The following is an 8,914-nucleotide window of genomic DNA, read 5'->3' as shown; positions in this document are numbered from 1 at the left end:
ATCACAATGTTCTTACTTATTAAGGGTATATTCACACGGGCGGGCTCGCAGCGAGATTCTCGCTGCGAGCCCGGCAGGTCCTGGCAGTTCCCATACACTACATACTTGCTGCGGTCTAAACGACCGCAGCGAGTATGTAATTATACCGCCCTTAACCCCTTCTGCTCCCGCCCGGCTCCCCCGCTGTAAGCATACTTTACCTGTCCTTGCTGCACGGGTCCGGCGTCCTGCTCTCCCGTCCGGCCAATCAGTGTGTTGCCCAGCTGCAGCCACTGATTGGCCGGACGGGAGAGCAGGACGCCGGACCCGTGCAGCAAGGACAGGTAATGTATGCTTACAGCGGGGGAGCCGGCCGGGAGCAGAAGGGGTTAAGGGCGGCAGAATTACATACTCGCTGCGGTCGTTTAGACCGCAGCAAGTATGTAGTGTATGGGAACTGCCAGGACCTGCCGGGCTCGCAGCGAGAATCTCGCTGCAAGCCCGTCCGTGTGAATATACCCTAAGCTGGGTTCACACTACGTATATTTCAGTCAGTATTGTGGTCCTCATATTGCAACCGAAACCAGGAGTGGATTAAAAACACAGAAAGGATCTGTTCACACAATGCTGAAATTGAGTGGGTGGCCGCCATTTAATGGCAAATATTTGCTGTTATTTTAAAACAACGGCTGTTATATTGAAATAATGGCCGTTATTTACTGTTATATGGCGGCCATCCACTCAATTTCAACATTGTGTGAACAGATATTTTCTGTGTTTTTAATCCACTCCTGGTTTTGGTTGCAATATGAGGACCACAATACTGACTGAAATATACGTAGTGTGAACCCAGCCTTATAAAAAAGGGTTTGCGAAGCTTTATAGAGTACTATAACCATCTCAGTTCATGGACCATCACAGATTCATCATGTGGTGTAACTATATGTCATTTAAAGTCAATTTCAATGAACTGTGGTCTGCTCATGTAGGGGACCAATAACCACTGGACCTTTCTCTGGCCAACCTTTAAGGTTGCCATTGAGGTTAGATTTCCCCTTTTGAACCTCGCAAATTTGTAGGGAATCTGCAGCATAACATCAACTTAATGGTCTAGCATTTCCCACCCAGGGAATGAAGAAGGTATTCTAACTAGAGATGAGCGAACCTCGAGCCCATCCGAACCCGATCGTTCGGCATTTGATTAGCGGTGGCTGCTGAAGTTGGATAAAGCCCTAAGGCTATGTGGAAAACATGGATATAGTCATTGGCTGTATCCATGTTTTCCAGACAACCTTAGAGCTTTATCCAAGTTCAGCAGCCGCCACTAATCAAATGACGATCGTTCGGGTTCGGATGGACTCGAACCCGAACCCGATTCGCTCATCTCTAATTGTAACCTACCCGATTTTGGTCGTCTGGGAAGTGAGTGTCACCGATCATGTCTGGCAGTTGGGTATCATGAATCAGGAAGGATACCCGTACGCCATCTTAAATTAGGTCCCACTCCCCTTTCCCTGCCGCACGCCTCTTAATGAATCCGACCGGCCGGGCGCCTCAATGATTCCCAATGATTTATAAATCCGGCTAGGCGCCCAACCCTGCGCCTGGTGTGCCAAATCTGGATTTTGGATTTGGATAATGATTTACGTCTGCGAGTATGATGAGGCGCAAGAGCAGGCCACAACTCCTCCCAGCCTTGACGCCTCCCCGATGGGTGGGCAGGTGGGGGATACAACAGGCATACACCAGGTAGAAGGGGCAAAACTGCTCCTTCTCCCTGGCATACGCCCCGGCCGGACGTTTCATAGATATCCCCCCAAACTGTATGTCTGGTGATGCAAATGGTGGATATCATACAGAGGACAGAGAAAACTATTTACTTAAAAGCCCATAAAATGAATAGGTTACAAAAAAAGATTTTTTTTTTTGCACACAATTACATTTTTGAAAGTTAGAGGAAATAATAAGATAAGAGCTTTGAATTGAACCCAAGAGGAAATTACATTCTGATTCAGGAACCTGGGCGCAGTTGGTAGAGCTGGCTTCGGAAGTCTTCACATGGAAGGTGTCCAAACTGGAGAGAAAATGCATTCCGGGTCTCTTTACTGATTTTCAGGACCATCTTACAACTTTTAGTGATTATTGTCTCGGTAATAATGTGATGGATCCTAAATCAGTATATGTGATTGTATCTTCCCGTTTCCATCCTGCCTGGTGTAGGGAACGCTCAAACCTCCTCTGGCCCGTTAGGTAGGATCTTTATGGGATAACACCCTCGACTGACAGGGGCTCCATACCAATTTCTTTATGTCTGCCTATCTCTACAGGGTATGATTGCTTTGTATATATATCTTTCTAAATAAATATAGTTTTTGACCACACTATATTGCGTCCACCACGTATGTCAACCACCTTCCTTTCCTACCTTCCTACCTTAGTTCTAGGGGAACAAAAAACTAAAGACAAATAAAGGAATTAGTGGAGAAGATGTAGGTAGAATGAAAGGAGAGGTGGCTAAAGACAGTCAGCAGTCTTCTGAAGATATTTTTAATAAAAACTGTATACAGACAATAATATACAGTACAGTATCATGCCACCATTATGATGATTGAATAAAGATCCACCATTTCCTCACTACTGGATGGTGTCTGACCAAGTTTTTCTGTGATTTTCATTAGTCTCCGCTTGGGATTGGAGACTCGCCAACACGCGTCCCATTTCTACTAGGACATTCTCTCTACACTTTTGTGACTGGTTCTGTTGGACAATTCTTTCTTTTAATGATATACAGTACGTCACATACTAGATGATGGAGATAGAATCGACATTAGCTAAGCCAAGGTGCAAAGTCTTAAGGATCCTCTGATATTCACCCTATAACGTCCATATGGGGATGTTGACTTCTCTTTTGGAGAATCCCCCCAGGTCCCTGGTTTAGTCTCAGATTGGCAGCAACAAAAGACGAAGACATATCTTGTTTGTTGGCAGCACAGCAGGTCAGTCCAGTGATGGAACCAAAGATGCAAGCCAAGGTCGGTATTCTGAAGGTCAGGAATAAACTGAGGACAAGAAAAGATCTAAAGAATTCGATATTAACTAACACAGCCAGGAAAGGTTGATGCTTTAATTTCCAGGCAACAAAAGAGCTTGAAAAAGAAAAGGAACAACCTGAAGAGGTATGTGACATTTACAGCATAGCTGCACACGTGTGACCTCATATCTCTGCAAGGGATGGAAATCCTGAAAGCTGCAGATCCTGACAAGTCCCTAATAATTCCTGAGAACAGGTTGCTAAAAAACACTTACTAAAGCTGGAAAGATGCCAGACCACTGCCCCCCTGGTTACTCTATTGTGCACTTGCTGAGCGGAGGAGTGAATTAGTGCCGTGACTTAATAATTCCCTGAAAGAGTCATAAAGCAAAACTCCATAGGGGCCAAAAGGGGAATCTATAAGGGTGGGGGGGACAGGATTTCATGTACAGTGTAACTGTAAAACAGCAACCTGATAACATGGATAATGGAGATTATTGATAGGTCAAAAGTCCCCATAGGGTTATCGACAAAATTATGGAACCTAGTAAGCCTGCTTGAAAAGATGAGTTTTGAGGGCACATTTGAAGCTTTGGTTATTGGAGTCTGACATTTTTAGGTAATGTATTCCATAGAACTGGTGCAGCTCAGGTAAAGTCCTGAAGACGGGAGTGATAGGTGCCAGTTATGGAGGATGATAGGTGTAAGTCATTAGCGGAGAGTAAAGCACAGGTAGGGCGGTAGACAGACATGAGGGAGGAGATGTAGGGAGGTGCAGCGTTGTGGAGAGCAGGAGGAGTATGTACTGTATGTATCTGTGCTTAATATGGAGCCTAAGTAGTTTCTGGCACAGGGGGAGGCATCAGTGTAGTGACTGTTACAGGGGGAGGCATCAGTGTAGTGACTGGCACAGGGGGAGGCATCAGTGTAGTGACTGGCACAGGGGGGAGGCATCAGTGTAGTGACTGGCACAGGGGGGAGGCATCAGTGTAGTGACTGTTACAGGGGGAGGCATCAGTGTAGTGACTGGCACACGGGGAGGCATCAGTGCAGGGCCGGACTGGGACTTAAAATCAGCCCTGGCAATCAAACCCCAGCAGCCCACATATCATATCCCTCCCTATATATCATGGATAGCGGTATAAAATACGAGCTGTTGCAAATTCTACTTTATTTAGCCATGTCCCCCACTACTCCCTTAAACATGTGAACCCCACCATCAGCACCTAAAAATAATGCTATAACATAATCTGCTGTGGATTTGATGCGGCATATTTATGCACTCATTCAACTGATTAAATCAGAAGCATCAAATCCGCATTGGATTAGGTATGAACGTGCCCTTAAAGGGAACCTGTGAGGTCTATACCAGGTAACACAGCTGTAGATCCCAGCGTACAGATCAGGGATCGGATCTTTAGTCCAGTGTAAACCTCTATAATCTTTCTTTTCATTACCAGCTGAAGTGTCACAGAGGTGGAGCCACAGCAGCACTTTCTGCCCCGCCCCTGCCTGCTCTGACTGATGGACGTATAGGTTAGTGCTGCTGCTGCCGCTGCTGTTGTGAAACTTTAGTTGGAAATGAAAAGGACAATTATATAAGTTTACACTGGACTAAAGATCAGTGATATCTCCCTCACACCTGTCTGCTAAGAGCTACAGCCCTAGACCTGGTACGGACCTCACAGATTCCCTTTATAGGAGAAAAACATGGCCACTTTCTTCCAGAAACAGCGCCACACTCTTCTTCAGTTTGTGTGAGGTATTGCAGCTCAGTTCCATTGAAGTGAATGGAGCCAAGTTGTAATAACCATACACTGAGGACAGGGTGGTGCTGTTTTTGGACAAAAGTTACAATATTTTTTAAATACCTTTTATCCTGACTATGTTTGCACACCATATAATGGCAGTCAAAGCTACATAATAAGCTGCTAGATAGCCATTTCCTACTGGATATCCATCTATCTATCTATCTATCTATCTATCTATCTATCTATCTATCTATCTATCAGTAGGGCCCCAGGAAAAATTGAAGGATATATAATGGTAACATGGGTAAGAATTTTCTGTGCATGATAATACTGTCATAGTTAATAACACCAGTAAGCAAATATTATCACCACACTGTACACGTTACTGCCATACTGTCACTAAGCAAACCCACCAATATTGCCAATACTACCAGTATATAAGTAACAAATAATATCACCACACCATGAGCACGGCCATTACCACCACATAATGACTAATACCGCTACACTGTGACTGAATACAATCCACATATATATCCATATATAAAATCCATATATATATATCCATATATACAATCCATATATAAAACACTAATATTACCAATAATACGAGTAATACCATCACACCATGCCCACTACTCCCACCATACAGTGACTGGATAATACCACTATACCATCACACCATGCCCACTACTCCCACCATACAGTGACTGGATAATACCACTATACCATCACACCATGCCCACTACCCTCAGCATACAGTGACTGGATAATACCACTATACCATCACACCATGCCCACTACTCTCACCATACGGTGACTGGATAATACCCCTATACCATCACACCATGCCCACTACTCTCAGCATACAGTGACTGGATACCACTATACTGGCACCAAATAACAGCCACTATATAAAGACCAATATTCTCCCAAAGCAGTGACAATAGAACACAGGTGTTACACTCTGTCCCTCCAGCTGTTACAGAACTACAAATCCCATCAGGACTGGACAGCTAAAGCATGACAGGAATTGTAGTTTTGCAACACCTGGAGGGCCGGAGTGTGACACCCCTGATACTGAGGTAGATCCCAGCTGTATAAAGGTTCTGCAGACATTATAAGTGATTATAGTGCAGTTACATCCTGTCACTCACAGTAGGTGTCTTCTCTGCATGACGAGACGTCCACTTTTCCTTTTCTTCTCCATCCGGCTCCGGCCATCATGAAGGCTTCTCTGGCCATGACTCCTCTCCACGGGATCTGCCAGACAGACATTTTAGGCTTCATGCTCTAGCAACATCCTCATCTATACATCCCCCCATATAGAATAGCCCCCCTGCTGTACATCCCCCCCCCCTATAGAATAGCCCCCCTGCTGTACATCCCCTTATATAGAATAGCCCCCCTGCACCCCCCATATAGAATAGCCCCCTGCATCCCCCCATATAGAATAGCCCCCCTGCATCCCCCTCCTACATAGAATGCCCCCTGCATCCCCCTCCCATTTAGAATAGCCCCCTGCATCCCCCTCCAATATAGAATAGCCCCCGGCATCCCCCTCCTATATAGAATAGCCCCCTTGCATCCCCCTCCCATATAGAATAGCCCCCTGCATCCCCCTCCTATATAAAATAGCCCCCTGCATCCCCCTCCAATATAGAATAGCCCCCCTGCATCCCCCTCCCATATAGAATAGCCCCCTGCATCCCCCTCCAATATAGAATAGCCCCCCTGCATCCCCCTCCCATATAGAATAGCCCCCTGCATCCCCCTCCCATATAGAATAGCCCCCTGCATCCCCCTCCCATATAGAATAGCCTCCCCTGCACCCCCCTCCCATATAGAATAGCCTCCCCTGCACCCCCTCCCATATAGAATAGCCCCCTGCATCCCCCCATATAGAATAGCCCCCTGCATCCCCCTCCCATATAGAATAGCCCCCTGCATCCCCCTCCCATATAGAATAGCCCCCCTGCATCCCCCTCCATATAGAATAGCCCCCCTGTCCATTCCCCTCCCATATAGAATAGCCCCCTGCAACCCCCCTTCCATATAGAATAGCCCCCCTGCATCCCCCTCCCATATAGAATAGCCCCCCTGCATCCCCCCCCTATATAGAATAGCCCCCTGCATCCCCCTCCCATATAGAATAGCCCCCCTGCATCCTCCTCCTATATAGAATAGCCCCCTGAATCCCCCTCCCATATAAAATAGCCTCCTGCATCCCCCTCCTATATAGAATAGCCCCCCTGCATCCCCCTCCCATATAGAATAGCCCCCTGCATCCCCCTCCCATATAGAATAGCCCCCCTGCACCCCCCCCATATAGAATAGCCCCCCCTGCACCCCCCCATATAGAATAGCCCCCTGCATCCCCCTCCCATATAGAATAGCCTCCTGCATCCCCCCAATATAGAATAGCCCCCTGCATCCCCCTCCCATATAGAATAGCCCCCCCTGCACCCCCTCCCATATAGAATAGCCCCCTGCATCCTCCTCCTATATAGAATAGCCCCCCCTCCCATATAGAATAGCCCCCCCTGCATCCTCCTCCTATATAGAATAGCCCCCTGCATCCCCCTCCCATATAGAATAGCCCCCCTGCATCCTCCTCCTATATAGAATAGCCCCCCTGCACCCCCTCCCATATAGAATAGCCCCCCTGCATCCTCCTCCTATATAGAATAGCCCCCCCCTGCACCCCCTCCCATATAGAATAGCCCCCTGCATCCCCCTCCCATATAGAATAGCCCCCCCTGCACCCCCTCCCATATAGAATAGCCCCCCTGCATCCTCCTCCTATATAGAATAGCCCCCCCCTGCACCCCCTCCCATATAGAATAGCCCCCCTGCATCCTCCTCCCATATAGAATAGCCCCCCTGCATCCTCCTCCTATATAGAATAGCCCCCCCTGCATCCTCCTCCTATATAGAATAGCCCCCTGCATCCCCCTCCCATATAGAATAGCCCCCCTGCATCCTCCTCCTATATAGAATAGCCCCCCTGCACCCCCTCCCATATAGAATAGCCCCCCTGCATCCTCCTCCTATATAGAATAGCCCCCCCCTGCACCCCCTCCCATATAGAATAGCCCCCTGCATCCTCCTCCTATATAGAATAGCCCCCCCCTGCACCCCCTCCCATATAGAATAGCCCCCCTGCATCCTCCTCCTATATAGAATAGCCCCCCCTGCACCCCCTCCCATATAGAATAGCCCCCCTGCATCCCCCTCCAATATAGAATAGCCCCCTGCATCGTCCTCCTATATAGAATAGCCCCCCTGCATCGTCCTCCTATATAGAATAGCCCGCCTGCATCCTCCTCCTATATAGAATAGCCCCCCTGCATCCTCCTCCTATATAGAATAGCCCCCTGCATCCCCCTCCCATATAGAATAGCCCCCCTGCATCCTCCTCCTATATAGAATAGCCCCCTGCATCCTCCTCCTATATAGAATAGCCCCCCTGCACCCCCTCCCATATAGAATAGCCCCCCTGCATCCTCCTCCTATATAGAATAGCCCCCCCTGCATCCTCCTCCTATATAGAATAGCCCCCCTGCACCCCCTCCCATATAGAATAGCCCCCCTGCATCCTCCTCCTATATAGAATAGCCCCCCTGCATCCTCCTCCTATATAGAATAGCCCCCCTGCATCCTCCTCCTATATAGAATAGCCCCCTGCATCCCCCTCCCATATAGAATAGCCCCCCTGCATCCCCCTCCCATATAGAATAGCCCCCCTGCATCCTCCTCCTATATAGAATAGCCCCCCCTGCATCCTCCTCCAATATAGAATAGCCCCCTGCACCCCCTCCCATATAGAATAGCCCCCCTGCATCCTCCTCCTATATAGAATAGCCCCCCCTGCACCCCCCTATATAGAATAGCCCCCCTGCATCCTCCTCCTATATAAAATAGCCCCCCCCCTGCACCCCCTCCCATATAGAATAGCCCCCCTGCATGGCCACATGTGAAGGGGTTAAAAAAAAAAAATTCTCACCTCACCTCGCTCCCAGCAGCTTCTTCCTCGGCTGGATCTTCGGTCCACGGTGGCAGCTCCCCTCCTCTCTCTCCTCCAGGTCCTCAGCGGCGCGTCAGGGAAGTGACGTCACCGCTGGGGGCCTGGTGGAGGTGGCTGCAGACGTGC

The sequence above is a fragment of the Dendropsophus ebraccatus genome, chromosome 8 (genome assembly GCF_027789765.1).
Source record: "Dendropsophus ebraccatus isolate aDenEbr1 chromosome 8, aDenEbr1.pat, whole genome shotgun sequence".
Lineage (NCBI taxonomy): Eukaryota > Metazoa > Chordata > Amphibia > Anura > Hylidae > Dendropsophus > Dendropsophus ebraccatus.
This window is presented reverse-complemented; position numbering follows the sequence as displayed.